The sequence below is a fragment of the Tenebrio molitor genome, chromosome 6 (assembly GCF_963966145.1).
Source record: "Tenebrio molitor chromosome 6, icTenMoli1.1, whole genome shotgun sequence".
Lineage (NCBI taxonomy): Eukaryota > Metazoa > Arthropoda > Insecta > Coleoptera > Tenebrionidae > Tenebrio > Tenebrio molitor.
The window spans coordinates 19,258,967-19,280,133 of record NC_091051.1 but is presented as its reverse complement, the minus strand read 5'-3'; the positions used below and the strand labels follow the sequence as shown (position 1 = coordinate 19,280,133).

Genomic DNA, 21,167 nt, shown 5'->3' with positions numbered 1-21,167 from the left:
GTGAATTGTTGGTGATTTTTACTTGTTGTGACTGTTTATGTTGTCCCTTTTTAGGGAATGATGGTTATTTTACACAGTTCCGCGTTGGGGTGGTTTTTTATCTTTTCTTGTAGTTTGATTTTCATGTTTTGTATGTGTACTTCGATTGTTTTTTGTTTCCCTTTGAATTTGTGTACCTATTCCTCATGTATGGTGGTGCGTCTAGTGCTCTTCTGAGGTATGTATTTTGTATTTGTTCTATGATTTTTAAGTTGGATTTGGCTGTTGTGGACCATATTTCTGCTCCGTATGTGATCACTGGTCTTATGATTTGTTTATATATCAGGATTTTGTTGTGTTTGTTGAGTGTGCTTTTTCTGTTTGTGAGTGGGTATAGGGCTGCAATTATTTGTTTTGCTTTTTTGGCTGTTTCTCTTATGTGGTGTGTGTATTTTAGTTTTCTGTCCAGGTGTATTCCTAGATATTTCGTTTTTTCTGTCCATTGTAGTTGCGTGTTTTTGATTTGAAGGTTAGTTTTTGTTTTCTTGGTCTTGACTCCGTGCATGATTACTACAGTCTTGGTCGGGTTGGTGCTGATTCTCCATGTGTCGAACCAGTTTGTCATTGTGTTTACTGCTTTCTGTAGAATTTTAGCTGCTCTCTTTGGATTTATCGATGTGGCTGTGATGGCTGTGTCGTCTGCAAAGAGTGCTACTGAAAAGGCCATTAGCCTCAGCGGCAGTAATAACATAAATTGTAAAAATTGTAACCATAAAATGTACCAAACAAAATTGAATAAATGTATTTGAACTGAGTGAATTGTTGGTGATTTTTACTTGTTGTGACTGTTTATGTTGTCCCTTTTTAGGGAATGTCTTGTCTAGTAGTTGGGGTAGATCTGCTGTGTAGATGCTGTAGAGGATGGGGCCTAGGATTGATCCTTGAGGGACTCCTGCGTATGCTGTTTTTGTTGATGAGAGTTTCTTGTTGATTTTGATCTGGAATGTTCTTCCTTATAGGTAGTGTGATATGAGTTGCGTGAGTGGAGTTGACACTTTGAATTTGGTTAGTTTGTATATGAGAGCTGCGTGCCATACTCTGTCGAAGGCTTTTTCTACGTCTAGGTATATGGCGGCCGTCGCTTGGTGTTTGTTCCAGTCGTTTTTGAATTTTTGGTTAGTTTTGTCAGTTGTTGTGTTGTGCTGTGTTCTGTACGGAATTCGAATTGTTCTGAGGGAATGATGTTGAGTTTTTGGATTTCTTCCTTCAGGTGTTTTAATATGATTTTTTCTGTTACTTTTCCCATTGTGTTAAGAAGGCTGATGGGTCTGTATGATGTTGGGTTGTTTGTTGGTTTTCCTTTTTTGTGAATCAGTATTATGTGTGATTTTTTCCAGTCCTTGGGGAAGTATCTGTGTTTGAAGATTGTGTTTATGATTTCTGTCAACTTGGTTATCGCCTGTTCGCTTAGCTGTTTTAACATTTTGTTGGTTATTTCGTCTGGTCCTGGTGCTTTTTTTGGTGGTAGATTTTGTATGATTTGCTTTATTTCTTCGGTAGTGGTTGTTGGTATTGGTGTCCTTTGTATGTGATAAGGTGTTTGCTTGATTTGGCGTAAACTGTTCCTCGAAGGTTTCGGCTATCATTTCGAGTTTGTCTTCGTGTGTGATTGCGGTTCTGTTTTGCTTTTTGAGAGGTGATATAGTTTGTTGGGAGGTTTGTTTGAATTTTTTGGTTAGTCTCCATAGTGAGTTGTCCTTGATTTTTGTGTTTTCGAGTAACGTTGTCCATTTTTTGTTGCTATATTCTCGTAGCGCATGTTTTAGTTCGTTTGCTGCTCTGTTTAAGTGTGTTTTGTCGTTTGGGTCTAGCGTGCGGTGGTATTTCCTCCTAGCTTTGTTCTTTGTTTGTATTAGTTGTTGGATGTGTTGTGGTAGTAATTGTTTGGGTTGTATTTCCTTGACGTAAAGTCCATTCATTTTGTATTGAACTTTTCAAGGTCAAATAATTTAAATTTAGGCACTAATTATGTTTTGTAAATAGTGACATGCATATAACCAACATAATGTGACTTAGCAATCCTCAATTCAACGTTTACGGTGTTTACCTGCATGTCACTATTTACAAAACATTATTACAAAGCCAAAAAATTAAATTATTTGACCTTGAAAAGTTCAATACAAAATTAATGGACTTTATGTGGCTTGTTTGACGTCTGTTTCTAGTTGTTTAACTGCGTTTTCTATTTCTTACGGGTTGTTTGTTGGTGAGTTTGTTATTTTGATTGTTTCTTGGAATTGTTTCCAGTCTGTCCATGATTTTGTGATTTTGTCCTGTTTGATTGGTCGGTTTAGCGTAGTTATTACTGGCGAGTGGTCTGAGCTTAGTTCTTCTACTGTTTGTAGGTGGTAGTAGTTATTAATGTTTTTTACTATGGCTATGTCGATGATGTCGCCTTCTTCGTAGTGGTGAGTGGGATCTTCTGGTCCTGTTGCCTCCATGTTGTTTGAGGTTATGAAGTGATGTAGTGCCGTTCCTCTTGGACAGTTCCTTTTGCTGTTCCAGTGTTCCTGGCACCGAGGTCGGCTGCTGCTATCCTGGCCCTGTTTTCGTTTTTTATGAAATCGAAGTCTGTTTGGTGAAATTCTTTCTTGTTGGGTAGTATAGGGAGTATAAGTATAGTTCTCCTCTATCGGTTTCTATGCTGAGTCTTGTTAATTCTAGTGCTTTTGTTGTTGGTGTGGGGAGTTGGTGGTGTTTGATGAGTCGATTTATTATTATGGCTGTGCCTCCTCCTTTTTGGTTTTCTCTGTCGTTTCTGTAGATTTGGTGGTTGGGTAGATTGAGCTTGCGGTGAGGTTTTAGGTGTGTTTCTTGTACTAGTACTGCGTCTATTTTGTGTTTTTGTATGAAGTGTTCCAGTTCTTGTTTTTTGTTGTTTATAGCGTTTGCGTTCCAGTAAGCTATTTTGATTGTGTTTTTCTTTATTCTTTACATTATTTGCGTTGTGGTGTTTGTTCTTGGTTTGGGTTTAATGTTCATTAATTGTTTGAATTAGTTCGCTTGTTATTGTTGTAATGAAGTCCATTTTTTGTTGTAGTGTGGGTTTTGTTTTTGAAAATTGGATGAGCAGTTTGCCGGTTAGTTAGTTGTGCAATTTCATCTGTTTTGTTTTGTGTTTTTTTGGGTTCCGTTGTTTGTGTTGGGGGCAGTGCTTTCCGTTGTCTGATTTTGGTGTTTGTTGGTGTTTATTTTTGGAGTTGCGTTTTTTGTTTGGGTTTGGTTTGGTGCGTTTGCTTGCGGCTCTTGATTCTTTTGTGTTTGGTTCCAGACGTTTGTGAGTTTGGGAGTTTCTGGTTTCTTTGTTTGTGTGGGGTGGAATTTGCATCCTGTAAAGTTGGCGGGGTGTGGGCCTCCACAGTTTGCACACTTCGAGTCGATTGTTTTTACTTTAGTGCAGATGTGGGTGGAGTGTTCACCTGCACATTTGAGGCATTTGAATTTCGCCTTGCAGCCTGTTTGTGTGTGGCCGTATAATTGGCATCTGTGACACTGTGTATACGTGTTTCTGCTTTTATACGTTTCCACAGTGACTGAGAGGTTGCAGCAGTTTGTAATTTGGTATATTGATTTATATTTCCATTCAAGTTCGATGTAAGTGGCGGCGGTGGTTTCCCCTGATTTGTTTTTCATTCTTTCTATTTTAGTTGTTTCGTATCCTTGTTCCTGCAGGTCTTTTTGTATCTCTTCTATCTGGATTGAAAGCGGAATACCTCTCATTACGGTTTTCAGAGATCTGTCTTGTTGAAGCTGGTACGTGTGATACTCGTATTTTTGGTTGTCTAAATATGCGGTTATTTTCCTGAAGTCGGTTACCGTTGTTGGGTAGACCTTGATGCCTTCTGGGGTGCTTCTTGCTTTTGTGTATTGAATGTTTTCTTTGTGTAGTTTTTTGGAGATTTGTACCCACTTGTCCGGTTGTCTGATGACTATGGGTACTGTTTTGTTGGATGTATTTTCTTCCGCAGTTTCTTTTGTGTTACTTGGGGTTGGCGTTTGTGTGATTTGAAGCGCGTTGTAGCGGTTTGTTGTTTTTATTGAAAAGTATTGTTTGTTGGGGCTGTCGTCGTCGAGTGTGTGCTTGCGTGATTTTTTCGGTGGGATAAATTCGCTGTCCTTTGGAGTTGCGGCCTCGTTTGTTTCCATATTTGTGTTCTCTTCTTTTTCAGTTGAACTTGTTTTGGTATGCGTTAGCTTACCTTCATTTTCTTCGTCGCTTAGGTCGGTTTGATTTTTGTCCATTCTGTCGTAGATAAGATCCAACACTTCCGAGAGCTCGCTCTGCGTCAAATTGTTGATATATTGTGTAAACTCTGCCATTGTTGTTCGATTTGTTTACACTGGTTGTTGCACTGCACTTGTTTGTAATTTGGTCTATCCAGCACCAAAGATCAAGGATCTGGACGCTGGATAAATTTCACGAGACTTTTAGCGATGTTACTCGTACGGTGTCTACAGAACGACTACTTGGGTCTGCGATCGCAGAGCTGAACATATACGTAAGTCGTGCTTGACGTGGACGGACGACTAAACGCCTAACAAGCGTATTCGATGTTACTGGATCCGAACCCAAAGGACCAATCGGGACTAAGGACACACTTAAGGACCACGCCGTCATCACCGGAGCAATTCGGATTCCGGTCTGAACGCTCCACCATCAACCCCATCCTTGAGTTTCGCACGGACACCACCCGACATGCCAATCTGAAGGAGCACACTCTTGCCGTCTTCCTGGACATAGAGAGGGCCTCCACCAAATCTCCGCCTACGAGAGAAAAATGCTCCGCAGGATCTTTCGACTCCCCAACAGGTTCCCCTCCGACAACCTCCACCAGGAAACCAACACAATCCCGATCCAATCCCGCCTCAAAGAACTCCAGAGCCGCTACGTGACCCGCACTCTAAACTCCAACAACGCCCTCGCCATCCAAACCCTGTCCACCTCGTTGAAATACCCGGCACGAGACGGCCGCCTCCTCAACAGAATCCCGAAAATTCCCAAGCGCAAGCTCAAACACCCCCCAACAGCTCTCCTCTCACCAGCTTACACCGAACTACCGAACGACCTCCAGGAGCTTGTGGATTCGACTCCCTTGACCATGCGGTAACCGTCGACGACGCCAGGACTCCCGGTACTCAGGACATCTACACCTGTAAGCTCTTCTGACCCCCCGGTTTTTTTTTTCTGCTCACACAAAGAAGGACCCAGTAGCAGAACCAACCAGCCACAGGACCCCCAAGGACGCAGGGGACCCCATCTACTCCCTCCTGCCCCCTCAGCCCCCCTAGTATTAAGCCATTGTAACGTAACTTCATTTTATTTTGTTTGCTTTGTTTGTATTCATATTGTACTGTATTCAAATTATTCTTTAATATTAACTATAACAATGTAACCTATATGTATAAAAAAAATTGTAACTTGCCATAGCCCTAAGTAAATTGAAATGTATTATAAAAAATAAGAAAATAAATGAAGTTGAATTGCATCCGGCACTCTCGTCTCGACCGTCTTGAGATAGGCGCGTCGTTTCATTGACCTTACCGTGCTCTTTTCAGAGCCATCTCTAATCTCTGAGGCAGAAAGCTCTGCCCAAACGCAAAAAAGAGAAATCTTCCCCGGCGACCTAGCTGCCCAGGGCGACTGGCGTCCTGGTCCCCCAGCTCCAACGTCCCGGAGAAGAATCGCCGCCGGCGCCGTCGAGGCTCACCGACGCCGGTGGTAACATTTTGGTGCACAACGTGGGGCCAATTCTGGCGGATACCGGAAGAATCTGCAGGAAGACCAGCCGAGCATGATGCTCACCCGCTGACAGCCCCGTGAAAAGGTGGAACCAAACATTTCGAGCGGTGGAAGCTCGATGGCGCCCAACAAACCGGATCAACCGGAGGTTACCAGTGCCCAGGTCCAGTCCGCCATGCTGGAGGCACTCCAACGAACCTCCCACTCCCTGGAGGAAGCCCTGGAGAGGCTGTCCACCCGGAGCAGCAACCCACCCACTTTCGGACTACTTCATCCAGCAGCTGGAGGAGTACTTCGCTGAACCAACCAACGCCCACCTATTGGCGGAAGTGAAGGTGCGCGTTGTGTACAAACAACTCCGTGGGCCCGTGTTCAAACGGTACAAGGCCTTCGCGAGTCGCGGTCGGGAGTTCCGTGCCGTAAAAGACCGACTGGTGACACACAACGGCGTGGAAAGAACTTCACCGCGCTCTATGAGACGTTTCAAAAGGGCCAGGTGGAAAAGTGCGAAGACTTTGAAGTGTTTTGTGCGCGGCAAGAGACGCTCTACCACCGACTATTTCCTGGTGCACCCGAGTCGCGTCTCGTCGCCGAGCTGGTGAAACAGCTGCCGAGAGAACTGCGACCACATCTCGTTGCGGCGGGTTGCAGAACAGTGACATCTCTCGTGGAGATGGCACTACAGGTGGCCGCCCACACCCAGAAGCCCAGAGCGGCATTGACTTTCTCTTTGACATTAAATTAAATTAAATAAAACATTCATTGTTTACATTCATACACTGTAAAAATTAGCGGAGTAAATGCGGAGTGGATGATTTGTAATTGATTTAAACTGCGCTCTGCGCAGTCTCTTTATGTTATTACTAGACTTAGGCGGAAAATAGTTGGCGCTCCCCACCAGCCCGCTCCAGCGCCGCACCGCTATCTTTATCGCTGCGAGCGTAAAGCGTGGATCCAGCGCGCTGCACTGGATCGTGATGGTGGGAGGTATTCTTGTGGCTCTCACTATTTTTCGCCAAAGTCCAGTTATTACATATTTGTCATTTGTTTTTCTAGCCAACTTAATGTGTGTTATTTTTTTAATGTTTTCTTATTTGAGGTTATACATGTCATACATTGTTGTTTTCACAATAAAAATCTCTATCAGAATTACAAAAAAAAAGTATGTGTTCGCATTTACGTGAATTTAGTAGGCCATTTTGTAGCATATTCACAACCATTTAATTGGTGTATAGATAATTAAAATCCTCCGATAAATAAGGGAACTATGGACTCGTCTTTTTTTTGGAACACCTAGATATACGAGTATATTATACATAAACTTTATTCTGCACTCCTTCTCCACATAAACTTAAACTATGCCAAATCTCACACTCCTCCGTGCGTGCAATTTGCTTAAAAAGTGGTACAAAGGCTTTCCTTCACGTATTAATAGGTATAATTCCACAGAAAAAAATCCATCAAGTTTAAATCCATGTCTTCTAATAATTCCCGAAGATTGTATTTATAGTTCCAAACTCAAGATTAACCTTTCAATATCTGTCAAAATTTGAAAGATATTTTTTGTGTTCTTGTTCATTTCTTCTTCTACATCGAAAAAGAAAAAAATAATTTTGGCCTCATTTGTGTGAGAAATGGGCGGGGAAACAAATTTGAGAATAGTAAATATGCAAATTTTAGTAGTATCATTTTTACGAGTATCATCAGAAGCAAAACGTATGCAAGGTAAAGGGGGTAAGAGGATTTCATCAGAAGGATCATGGAACAAAATCCGCTTGTTTCTTCACACCCTTATTTTTTCTTTTAGATAAGATATATTAGCCTCAGATTCTGATTCACATACTTTTTTTTCGTATGCAATTGTTTCGTCATATGAAACTAAAGAAATAAGAACGGTTTTATTGTTATTACTTATTAGTATTAAAAATATTAAACAGATTACATAGGTACCTTCACATGCTAACAGCAATTTTATGAAAAATGTTTCCCAGGTGGGTTTCGGCTGCGTAGCACAGCGAATATGTTTTCTATAATTTTGTGGTGGCCAATAACACATTAACGCCATATCGTCTGCTTGGCCTACGCAACTACAAGGGATTATTGAAATTTCTTTATTTTCCTCATTTAGGAATTCAACCACAGTCCACTTTAATAAAAAATACCTTAAAGTTTGAAACAAATTACACCACACATGATATTTACGAAAACATGTGACACTAAGAAGAGAGATGGTTGTCATCTTATATGGAACTCGAATGACAAGTCAAATGCAGAAATGTTGGTCTCAATCGATAGTTCTTGAAGCAAGGAACAATTCGTACGATTGATAAAAATGCTCCTACATGCTATGGTTATTTTTAGAAAATTATCTTTTTATGTTAACTTACCGTCGCCGTCGACAATAAAAAAAAATTAATGATTGAAATATGAATTGGTTTAAGTCATAGCAATTCAGTGTGACTGCTTTCATTGTGTAATTAATAACGGAATTATAACGTATTTACCATCTGCCAGAGGATAACTTAGTCATTTGTCCTTTACTTCGAAGTATGATACTTTATAAAAATCTATTGATAAAGTTTCAAACACGGCAATATCAAATACATCCGAAGAATTGCATGGAAGTTTGTAAACTGGTTTCTTTTCTAAGCATTCTTGTCCATAAATGTAAATATTTGTCTGGATATCTTTGATAATACTAGCATTAATTTTTTAAAGCATATTGGGCCGTATGATTTCCCTTTCATTAAAGTTAAAGAACGTCGTTAAATTGTTTTGTCTCTGTCTAACATAGTGCTTGGCATATACTCTCACTTTGTCTAATCAATTATTAAGCTAATGAAAGGCTTAACGAATGGGAAATCATACGGGCCATTATGTTTTCCTTTAAATTAGTAATATTATCAACTTCATAATTTAGTTGAGGATATGCGTGTGATGACTGTGATGTGCTTCGAAATATGGGTGAATATTTTTTTTTAAATAAGTAAGTACAGTTGCGGCCGTTGAAAACTCAGACACTTTGACGACGCCAAACTTTTGGCTTTGTAAATGGTATTGAAAGTGACGTTTCTCAAAATGTCACTCAAACATTATCCACATTAATTTCTCTCGCAATGGCTCTTATACTCACACCGTCCCTCAGTCTTAACACATTTTTGCAAATCAGATAATTGCGGCATTTCAAAAGTTACGCGCGATTCTGACCTAATATGTCAAATACTGACACTGACTTTATAATCCTTGGTGAAAATCCTGTTTACGCTAATCAAATTTCGGAATTTATACAGAGTGTTTAAATCTTTCCTGTCTGAGATTTCAACGGCCGCAACTGTACATATCAATTTAAATCAAATTGAAAAAAGAGGCAACTGGGTATACAGAAACTAGTCAGATATGCAACTTGTTATACGTAGTATGTCATGATCTGTAAGTTACGAAAAGGGCGAAGAAAACGCCAAACAGCTTGAAAACCTTTAGTTTGACCAACCAACACATCAGTCATAATGACAATCAGGCTTATTATGGTGACCATTGGTTATTTACCAATATTGAAAGGAAAGCAACATTGGATATTGAAATATTTCAATAATTAAAATATTCCCTATTATGGTGTCCACATTGGTAACGCTTAAGTAACCTTGGTAAATTTCAGATGTTGGATAGAAACACGATACGAAATTTGCCTTCTCCAGTGTCTCCAACCTAAAGAATCAGGCAATATTTTTAGGGATTTACGATTTTATTTGACATGAATGACATGTCAATGTCATGCTAGAATAAAAAAGTCTTCCAAAAAATACAATTTGATCAGAAAAAACAGGGCGGCTATGAAAAGCAAAATTTCTGAAAACATGCAGCTTAACTTAATAAACTGTCACTTGTCAATAGTGACATTTGCCTCATTTTATTTAAAAAATGTTTTTACTGAAGAATGCCGTATTTATGAAAATAGAATCTCCTTTTTCAAACGAGAAGGACGAAAATGGTACTTAAATAGATTTACTACACACAACTTTGTTTGTTGGAGTTTCGGCAAAATGTCTCATCATCGTGGTTATAACTTAGGATAACTGAAGCTTTCACTCATGTTTTCAGAAGTTTTATTTTATCTTTTTCGTTAACCATTTGTCTAACATTTGACGTCATTTAAATATTTTTTTGTTCGACACTGTCAGAAATTGAGAATTTTCTCCTGTGTGAACGGATTTTGATAAATGTCACCACTTGTCAAAACGAAACGTCAAGCTAATTTTAAAGATTTTAAGCTATTTGGAGCCTTTAAGGGGCTCGTCGAACAAAAAAACGTTGTATTCAACTCGTTCGTGTATCAATTGGTTTTTTTTTGGCACGAGTGGGCCAGTTTAAAATGTGAGAGAAACGAGCGTTTTAAAGGTCCACGAGTGCCAAAAAAATCCAATTTACACTCAAACTCGTCAAATAAACTACTATTAGTTGCTCCCCCCTGGATGAAATAAAAAGGCATAGTCTGTGCCAAGAAACGACAATTACTGTCGATTGCAAAAAAATCTAGTATCTACATCAAGTTTTCTAAACTTTCATTCATCCTCCTTATTGTCAATTTTGATGTTACCGAAACCAGCAAAATGTCAAAACTTTTCATGTTTTACGTAAGACCAAGGCAGACATAACAAATTTACATTCATTTTCACTTTTAGGTATACCTACAATACGAAATAACCAATATCCAACAGTAATAAGACCACCCCAGATCGTTCTTAAATTTTCCAATATCAAACATTGGATGTCGTAACCTCTTTTGTCACAGTAATACCCAAAACACGTAAAATTGGTTATTTTCCAATAATCTGAAAACTTCCAACATAACGAATCAAGGACAGATAACCAATATGCCACCATAAACAGACTTCCGAATTTTCTTAGTTATTTTCTGTTTATCCGTTAATAAACAATATCCAAGAGTCACCGTAATAACCCTGAATAAATGGTCGCTTGCACTGACTTTTTGAAATGTCAGAAATTTGCCGGCCTAAATTTATTGTCTGCCATAGTATTATGGCGGCCAAAAAATTGTGGCCGTCACTTTCTTGACATTCAAGTCAAGTGTAAATAAACCTTAAAGAATCGTAACCCCACTTTCGATTCTTGTCATTTTGACAATCGATTGAAGCTTATATTCCAAAAATCCGACATGAATAAACAAAATTAGAGCAATGGTACATAGGTAGATAACCTGAGGTAAACGTTCTCTGTAGTAGAAATGACAAAATAATTTTGAGTTTTGAAATTTACCACCCAAAAAATAACATTCATAATCAAGACGGTAATCATGATGACAATAAGAATAAAGTACTGTGATGAACCAAGTGGGTAATTCAAATTTCCCACCAAGCGGCCATCTCATTTTTTTTTTTACCAACATACACAATGAAAATAAAACCCGCAAAATTAAAAAAAAAATGGCCAAGAGCGCGTGATCGTACTTAGTTAATTTCCCTACGTCGTGTTTTTTTTTAATACAAATTAAACATTACCAGATTCGTTCCAACAGGGTTTGTGAACCACACAGAAGAGTGCAAATAAAACAACACAAAAATTAAAACCAGCTATTTATTCAAAGTTATGATTTTTGTTAACGCCGGGATTAATGAATAATAAAAACGTCTCGGAAGAGGGCACTCAAGTCTCCCCAAATGTGAGAAGACTACTTATTTAGAACTCTAGGAAAGTGGTGAGCTCTGGCCATTCCCCTAGACCCCCGAATGAGGCTCCGCTAAAAACCTCTCCTGAAAATACGAACAAATCCGAAGTGACGACATGAACGGGACAGTTATTATAAATTGAGCAAACCTGATTTCATAAACAACACAATTAAAAATTCAGAACAAGCAGAAAGGTCATGTACATTACAAACAAAACAGTTACTTCGGACCGCTCGAGCGAGAGCGAGCACTAGACGAGAACTTTAGCATGTTTTCTTTTTTTCAAGTTAATTTACAATGTGCGGCAGATACGCTATAAAAGGAGCGAGTGGCTTTGTGTGGTCCGGTGGTCTGTGACACCTATCCTTATGATTTTAACATTTCCCGCCTACCCGTGATTTAATGCTAAGGGAGAGTCCTAACTGCTTTACGTTAAGGCAACAAATTGAGGTACTCTAAATTCATCGGTTGAAGTGAACATGACTTTTACAAAGCAAAAGAAAAACAAAACGCGCTTGTCAGGCTACACAGACTCAGGGAAAATAGACATGATCACATTTCCGGAAGTGTGCCATGGAGCTCGAGTATAACCCAGCATTCAACAAGTCCTGCCAAGCGTTAGGTTTTTGGGTCTCCCTTGGGGTGCAAAATTTATGAGGGCCACGAGGTCGTGTTCAACACTTGGAGGTTAGAGGAAAACAAACCCCTTAAACAGAGAGAGACCCTCGCGGTAAGGTCAAGAATTTACATCTACAGCAAACTGGAAAAAAGCAAACAAAAAAGAAACGCGACAAATATTTGTTGACAGAGCTATCTAAGAACACTTTCAAATTGGGATGGAAAAGTGGTAACAACCATTTACACATACATAGAAATAAAAAACATAGTCCGGTCGACCCTAGCATATTAGAGCCGGTTCATCGACAAGGGGGGCGCCCTGAATAATATGGAGGGCGCCCCGGGACTAAATGTAGTAGATCCCTAGCTAAGGAAAAACCCACGGAGACACCTGAAATATAAAAACATTTGGTTGCTACCGGGATGAAAAGTGGAAACTTTGCAATTTTGATTAAAGTATTAAAGTGTTGAACAATAACTAGGTACCTACTTATCACACCAAAAGCGTCACTCGGAATAATTAAAAGGGGATCAAAAATGAGGGAGTGCGCTTAAAAAGTGAAAGCCACAGACCCACGCTAAAACTTGGTGCCCTTTTCTTTTTTAGGAACGTTAGTGAATTGTTACATCTGAGTTTACAAAAAAAACGTGAGCCGTACGATTTTATAAAATTTGCAAAGCTAGAACCAAGCGGCCTTACGCTCCTTCGCAAGCTTATAAATGTTAAAAGCGTAATACATGGGGATGGTTGAGATAATGGTGGATTTTGTAAAACATGGTGGAAACCCACGTGCGAACCATTTGTGTCTTATTATTGTTAAACTACATTTCGCGCGAAGCAGAATTAATTTTAGTACCCTAAACACATATAGGGTGTCCCAAAATTGGCGTACAAACTACTTACTACCTTATCGAGGATGCTTAAATGTACATGAACAAAATATGCAAAAAATGTTTCCGACAAAAAAATCAATTATTTTTATTATTATTATTAACGGTAATACAATGTAAACAAAGATATATTCGTACATCATTACCTTGAAATTTCACCGTAGTGGATTTAATAGTTATTTACACTACGAGAGAGGAAGGTAAAGCTTTTGTTCACGCGAATTGCATGTTCGGCCACGACGCGCAGCGGAGTGGTCGATGCAATTCAAGTGAACAAAAGCGGCCTTACTCTCGAGTGCTGTATTTGATTTTGTTCGATACCAGACATAACTCCTTAGAAAATGAGTCTGTAACTTTATATTCAAAATTTTAAATAAAATTAAAATAAAATAAATAAATCACATTTTCGGAGAGATCTGTTGCTATGGAAAAAAATAAAATACAAAATAAACAAAGTTTTGCAAAGTCAATAAAGTGATTGTGCACACCACGTTGTGGAAATGGATGACGAAGAATTCTGTGTTCCTGATGACGTCCTGGAAGAGGCAAGTGCCGCGAAGTACCAAATGGTGCCTACGAAATCAAAATTACGATACCAGAAAGAATTGGAAATATTTACACAATGGCAGACCGAGATCAAGGGAAAAGACGAAAGCAGCATCAGCGCGGTTGTGGTGATATTCAATGTTGAAGAGTATACTGTTTGTATTTCAAAACGTTGATATCTCCAGGTATCCAGAGGTTTTTTAATAAGCTCTTAGTTGTTTTAATATAATAAATTGTACAGGTTCAACAGTATCACCTCCTTTTTGAAAACAAAATGTAGAAACTATCAGCCGAAAAAAGCGACAACTTTTTCAAGAAACGATGTTTGCAAGGTTTTACTGGAAACGGCGGACCAAGAGTGGATCCTTCAGAAAGTTGTACTGATGATGGGCATATTCGGTGGCCGTCGTGATGAATTATGTAAAGTGATGAATTGTTATACAGTGAGTTTTTTTTAAGACTGGCCATAGGGTTTTTCAAGCTACATTTTTCAACCCCCTGTTAACTTTTGTCCTCATGAAAATATTCAACCCAGTTTTGTAGTAAAGTTGTGGGATACGATAATGTATTGAAGCAATTTCAATTTAATAACCAGAATCAAGGAATAAGTTAGCAAAAAGACATTTTTTGAATTCCGTTTGCTCCAATTTTAAATTTTCAGTAGGCTAAAATTTCACCTGACATTTGTAATTGTAATTTTGATATGTAATTGATTGTGTGATTGCTTAACTGCCTCTGGAGGCCATTTTGAACATTTCATTTAATTTTTATTAAAGTAAAGAAACTTGTTTTTATTTGTAAATTGTCTATTACAACCATTTAGGTATTACAAAATGTAGTAAATGACTAGATAATACTATTGTTTAATCTAAAAACAGCGCTAGGTTTTGTAATTTTGACAAAAATAAAAGTTAACAGGGGGATTATTGAAAAATTAGCATGTAAAACCCTCTGGCCAGTCTTAAAAAAACGCATTGTATACGTTATTCACGTTGAATTGAACATTTCAAGGTCAAATAATTTTGCAAATAGTGACATGCAGGTAAATACCGTTCACGTTGGATTGAGCATTGCTAAATTCGCATTATGTTGGTTAGCTGCATGTCACTATTTACAAAACATAATTAGAGTCAAAAAATAAAATTATTTGACCTTAAAATGTTCAACTCCACGTGAATAACGTTTAGTTATTATTGGTTACCCACTGGTAACCATGGATACAGACCCACTTTCTAGGGAGGTATCGAACAAAATATTTTTTTCGATATCCAAAGCTTCTAAATTCTCTATTATGCAGGATTAAATATTGGTAGTGACTGATCTTGTACTTTGTGATAATATGTACGACTAGACGTAGCTGTCATGACAATTTCATACAGATATTTCAAAATAATTGACGTGTTAAGTGCCACTTTCAAAGACCGCCAAATCAGCAAATAAGTCCAATATAATTTTTTTAACATTTTTCTGACGTTTACGGTAATCTCTCCTACACGGTAGTGCACCGTTAGTACGCCATTTTTGGGACACCTGTACCTAGTTCAGTTACAGAAGCTGGACAGCGACATTTAGCACAGTTCAATAAAAAAACAACTAAAATCGCACAATTAGAACACAGAAAAATACACGGTCCTTCTGTACTACTCTGCGGTCAAGACAAAAGTGTCTCAAAAAAAACATGGCCGTTCATCCCCTGTCGACATAGACAACACAGTAAACCTATAGAACGCAAATTCCCATAGTTTTTTGTGTCCCGACGCCATCTACTGGCTTGTGGTAGGTGCAAAATAAGACACAGCCAGCTGGATATCCTGGCTTTTTTATTTATATTAATTTTCAAAATAATTTATTTATGAAATTAAAAGACTACATTTATTTTGAAGTTTTTATTTCCAATTTTTTTCCATACATTTCCATTGCATTTTTATAAATTTTGGTTTAGTATTTCATTTCCTCAATTGCGACAAACAGAAATTTATGGCTTCCTCACCTTCAAAATGGTGCTCTTTATTTTGACATCGAATTTTACATGTAACGTTTTCGGTACATTGCAGCCCGTAGTTGTAGCCCGAATTTTGGATTAACATTCTGCTTTTTTATAATTTTGACTATGCTCAGCTTTTCTTATTTTCTTTTTGAAACTTTCACAAGAATTTATATCTTCATTACTACATAAAACAGGATTTACACAATTTACTTATAGCGTCTTCAGTAGAAATATGGTAGATCGGATGAAAATTCTATAAAAAATAGTTTTCAGTTAAAATATAATTAACAATATTTTTTTACTATTACTGGAAGCTGGAAGTAAGTCTGGACTGAAAAAGGAGGGAAGTTGTATCGAGTCGAGGGTACGACCACATTCAGCAATCTATTGTTCCTGTCGAAGTATTTGCTGGTAAAATGAAATCCACACACAGTGTAGCTGTTATACCTACTGTTATGTCTTGTTCTCGACACAAAGGGGATGGGTGGTGAGAGGATGTTATCGACAAGACCTCTGAGCTTAGACTAAGGTTTATTTACAAGAGCTTAACATTATATAGTACAGTGTTATATACAGTATGCAACCAACTATACATTGCATAACATCTCCCCTTTTAATTAAAATCTTATTTAAATTAATTATTAAGTTGTATAATCCTTAAACCTATTTGGAGTTTTAGTCTTTCTACCGGATTTAGTTGTTTGTACAGAATTTTTGATGTCGCTTTTTTATTCCTTAATTGTTTACATTTACTTAAATTATTTTCATTTCTTATATCTACTTTATTACTTAAACAATTATGTTCACTTATATTATTTGTACAACCTATATCTATGTTTTCACTTTCTTCTAGTACTTTACTGTTTTGAATAATGTCGTCACTTATTGCACTTTGTGTTGCACTCACGTTTTGTTTTGTCACGGTAGGGTCTAAGTCTATATCATATACAAAATTAGATGTCGATGGTTGATCATATTTATAAGTACTGTTAACCAAGCTGCTTGAAGATTCAGGAAAGTGCATATTAATTTGTTCTTTAGTTCTTTTAATGAACTTACGATTTCTTATGATGCATTTCCCATCCTCTTTTACAATTTGATAGCTACGTTCATCGGTTCTTTGCTTAATTTTGCCTAGTTTCCACGGACCTTTTGGTATTTCCTGGTATCTTACAACTTAGTCATTGTTTAATTGGTCAAGATTTTTTACTCCTTTTTTGTCATAATAAAATTTACTTTTTTCTTGTTTTTGATCGAGTTTATTATTAAACAAAGTCTTATTGATTAATTTGGGTTTCAGATGTTCATGATCCACAGGTAAATTGTCACGTAGATATCTTGACATTAATAATTGTGATGGAGTGTATAAGTCATGAATAGGTGTGTTTCTGTATGCTAGAAGAGCCATGTAAAGATCTTCATCTTTTTCTGATGTTTTCTTTATTATTCGCTTAATTGATTGAATTGTTCGTTCACTCATCCCATTTGATTGTTGGTGTTTTGGAGATGCGGGAATTAATTGAAAATTCCATTTGTTTGCAAAATGTTTCATTTCATTGCTGATTAATTGTGTTCCGCTATCTGTAACTACTACTTTTGGAATACCATGTCTTGCAAAAATTGATTTTAGATGGTTAATAATATTTTTTGAAGTAATATTTCTATTTAAATTTATAACTTCAGGATATTTAGAATAATAATCCACAACAATTAAATATATTTGACCCTTGATTTCAAATAAATCCATGCCAGTTTTTTGCCATGGTTGTTTTATTATTTTGTGTGGAATCATTGGTTCATTTTTATTTGAATTAGCGTACTTATTGCACATTTCGCATTTACTTACGTAATCTTCAATGTTGTTTGTGATATTAGGCCAGTAAACGCAAAATTTGGCTCTTTGTATGCATTTTTTTATACCTAAGTGTCCTACATGTATATCACTTAATATTTTAGGACGTAGAGTTTTAGGAATAATAATTTTGGGTCCCATGTAAATTAAATCATTGTTACCTTTTGTGATGTCAGATCGTATTTTGTAGTAAGGTTTAAGTTCGATTGGTACTTTATTAATTGAATTGGGCCAACCATTAATTAAATAATGTTTAATCCTTTGTAATTCATCGTCATTTTTTGTTTCAAAAATTAATTTTTTAAAATTTTCATCGTTTATTTTTAAATTTTGTTCCACTAAACAAATCTGTAATTCTAAATTCAAATTATCCTCGAATTTTTCTGGTAAAGTGGCTCTTGAAAGATTGTCAGCTATAATTAATTCCTTGCCTGGTTTGAAAATTAAATTTATGTCGTATTTCTGCAACGATAGTCTCATGCGTTGTAAGCGAGCTGGACATTCATTTAACGGCTTTTTAAAAATAGGCAACAGAGGTTTATGGTCGGTCTCTAATTTGAATTTCCGGCCATAAATGTACTGGTAAAATTTTGTCACCCCAAAATAAATTGCTAGGAGTTCTTTCTCAATTTGAGCATACCGCTGTTGTGTGTCTGTCATTGAGCGAGAGGCAAAAGCACAGGGTTTATTATCTTGTAGTAAAACTGCACCCAGTCCGTTTTGTGAAGCGTCAACGGAAATAATAATTTCTTTCTTTGGGTCGAAGAATTGTAAGAGCGGCTTGTCTACTAATAAATTTTTTAGATGTTCGAAAGCATTCTGTTGTTCGCTATTCCATTCAAAAATAACGTCATGCTTTAATAGTTTTCTCAAGTGATACGTTTTTTCAGACAAGTTATTTATAAACCTACCTAAATATGTGACTAAGCCTAAAAATCTCTCAATGTCTTTTTTACATCTCGGAGACGGCATATCTTTAATTGCTTTGATTTTTTCGTCATCGACTGAAATTCCTAACGCAGTGAATTTATGACCTAAATATTTAATTTCTGTCATTCCAAACTTACATTTTTTCAAATTAAATTTAATATTGTTTTGTATTGCAATTTGAAACACTTGTTCTAGTATTCTATCATGTTCGATTTTGTTTTTTGCATGAATTAAGATGTCATCTACATATACTACAACACCCGGAATATTAAAGATATTATGAAAACATTCTTGAAAAACTTCACTGGCTACTTTGATACCAAATGGCATTCGCATAAAACGATAACGACCAAATGGTGTTCCGAACGTACATAATTTACTTGATGATTCATCGAGAGGAATGTTCCAAAATCCACTAGAAGCATCTAAAGTAGAAAAGATTGTGGAACCTTGTAATTTATTTATTATTTCGTCTATGTTTGGTATTTTGTACGTATGATTTTTAAGTGAATTATTTAAATGTTGAGGATCTAAGCATATTCGTAACGAACCGTCTTCCTTTTTAACTAGTACGTAAGAATTTACCCATTCAGAACATCCTTCCACTTTTTTAATTATTTCATTTTTTTCCAATTCATCTAAGCATTTTTTGAAGTTATCTCGTAAGGCAAATGGTACATTTCTGATAGGATAAATTATTGGCTTGACATTTTCTTTTAATTCAAAATGATATGGTTTATTCATTTTCCCGATTCCTTTGAAGACGTCCTCATATTTGTGTATGAAATTTTTATAATTATTTTGGCAAGTCATGAACTGTTCATTAATATTTATTGTGTGAATTTCTTTGTTCAGTTGTAAGATACCAGTTAATAGACCAGTTCTTAAGCCTATGACAGTTTTGTTATGTTTATGTTCTACATAAAATTCTACCTCAAACTTATTTTTATTAAATTGCACAATTAAGTTACATTTTCCTTTAATTGGTATTTTTTCTTTTGTGTAGCTAACTAGCACATCATTAGTCATTTTAATTTTGTTTAAATCATAATTCAGTTCCTTTAATGTTGTTACTGATATTAGATTTGCGTCAGCTCCACTGTCAATTTTACATTTAACAAATTTCCCATTAATTACTATATCCACTAAATTTGTTACCGCATTTGTTCGCTCTATAGATTCTATGGACAAATATTGAAATTGTGAACCTTCATCTTGAGATATGTGCATACAATCAATTTCTTGTACTTTCTTTTTATTAAAATTTGATTTATTTTTTTGTTTGCACATATTTGCAAAATGATTTTTCTTTTTACATATGTTGCAAATTTTTCCATATGCTGCACAATTGTTAATTTTGTGGTTTTGACCACATCGCGCGCAATTCTTAATCATTTTACCTGGAGATTGTCCCTGTGACGAGGTGGATGTCTTTGTCGTCTGGTGGCGGTTGACCATTTCCAAATTTAGACGGTTGGGCGTTTCTCCGTTCTTCATCTCCTGAAGTTGTTTCCTGGAGTTTTCCGTCAGGATGCAACATTCGACGGCCTTGTCCAAAGTTAGTGATGTTCCGTCCTTTTCAATTAATTTCTCGCGTACAGATTCATCGCGAATCCCCGTAATTAACATTGTCTTTATTAATTCATCCTGTAAGTCACCTAATTCGCACTCCCGAGCTTTATTACGTAAATCGGTCACAAACTGTTCGATGCTTTCACTGCCTTGGCGCGAAGAAAAGAATTTATATCGGCAATAGGTCAGATTTTTCTTGGGAACGAAATAATCTTCGAATTTCTTCTTGAGAATATTGTAGTTGTCCTTTTCTCCGTCTTTAAATTCGAATGAATTGTAAATTTCAATGCAGTCTTCTCCTAAGCGATACAATAATTGAGCGCACTGTATGTTTTCGGGCTTCGTAGTTAATTCTGTGGCTGTTGCGTAAATTTCGAATTTCTGAATCCATCTCTTCCAATTGTCGGTGGTATTTCCGTTAATTTACGTTACTTGGTTTTTCTTATTTAATGTAGGAGACGATGGACTAGACGATAGGCTGCGCCATGTTATGTCTTGTTCTCGACACAAAGGGGATGGGTGGTGAGAGGATGTTATCGACAAGACATCTGAGCTTAGACTAAGGTTTATTTACAAGAGCTTAACATTATATAGTACAGTGTTATATACAGTATGCAACCAACTATACATTGCATAACACCTACACTTTCATAGGCTCCAAAGTTGATAACTGCTTGTTACCCGTCTTTTTAATCCATTCCATAAAATGCCCAGAATATTTAATTGGATTTGAAAATCTATGGCGAGTTCCATATGGTTTAAATACCTTTTTCCACTCTCTACATGGTAAGTACGTTGTTATGACATTGATTTGGTGGATGTAGGTACAACTTTTTTGACCTACCGTTGGTTACTATTAACGACGGGATGTAAGTAACCACTTACCTCCCTCGGGGAAATAAGTGACAAAAATTAAACCAAACAAAACACTAATATGCCTTATGGTAACGTTTATTCGATTTCTGTGGCAGGGGGAAGGAACATGAAGCGTTTGCAGCCTCAGCAACTTCCATTTCTCTTTTAATTTTGTTCAAATTCATTTTACAAACTTTTGACACGACGCTTTTAATATTGACGTTTTGTGTGATGAAAGTCGTAGCAACCGGCAACAGACATAGGTACTAATATTTTATTCAAATATTTCAAATAAATTCATCAAAAAGGAAGTATGCAGTTCAAAATAACTTTGAGAGTGGAAAAAATATTATAAACAATTCGGGAGGTAACTAATTTAACCAGTCTCGGACTTTATTGCTACCCCTCGCTATCGCTCGGGGGCAAACTTGTCCTCGACAGGTAAATATTAGT

The 21,167-nt window shown here is 36.8% G+C and overlaps 2 long non-coding RNA genes across 2 annotated transcripts; one reads left to right on the top strand and one right to left on the bottom strand.

Moving 5' to 3' along the window:
• Window positions 1–13,148: 13,148 nt before the first annotated feature.
• Window positions 13,149–15,393, top strand: LOC138133780 (uncharacterized). Its single transcript, XR_011160517.1, has 2 exons — window positions 13,149–13,703; window positions 13,760–15,393. It is a non-coding gene; the product is annotated as an uncharacterized lncRNA (long non-coding RNA).
• On the bottom strand, window positions 15,281–20,993 carry LOC138133777 (uncharacterized). Its single transcript, XR_011160513.1, has 3 exons — window positions 20,500–20,993; window positions 15,814–15,952; window positions 15,281–15,758 (listed from the first exon to the last, which is right to left on the bottom strand). It is a non-coding gene; the product is annotated as an uncharacterized lncRNA (long non-coding RNA).
• Between the last annotated feature and the right edge of the window lie 174 nt (window positions 20,994–21,167).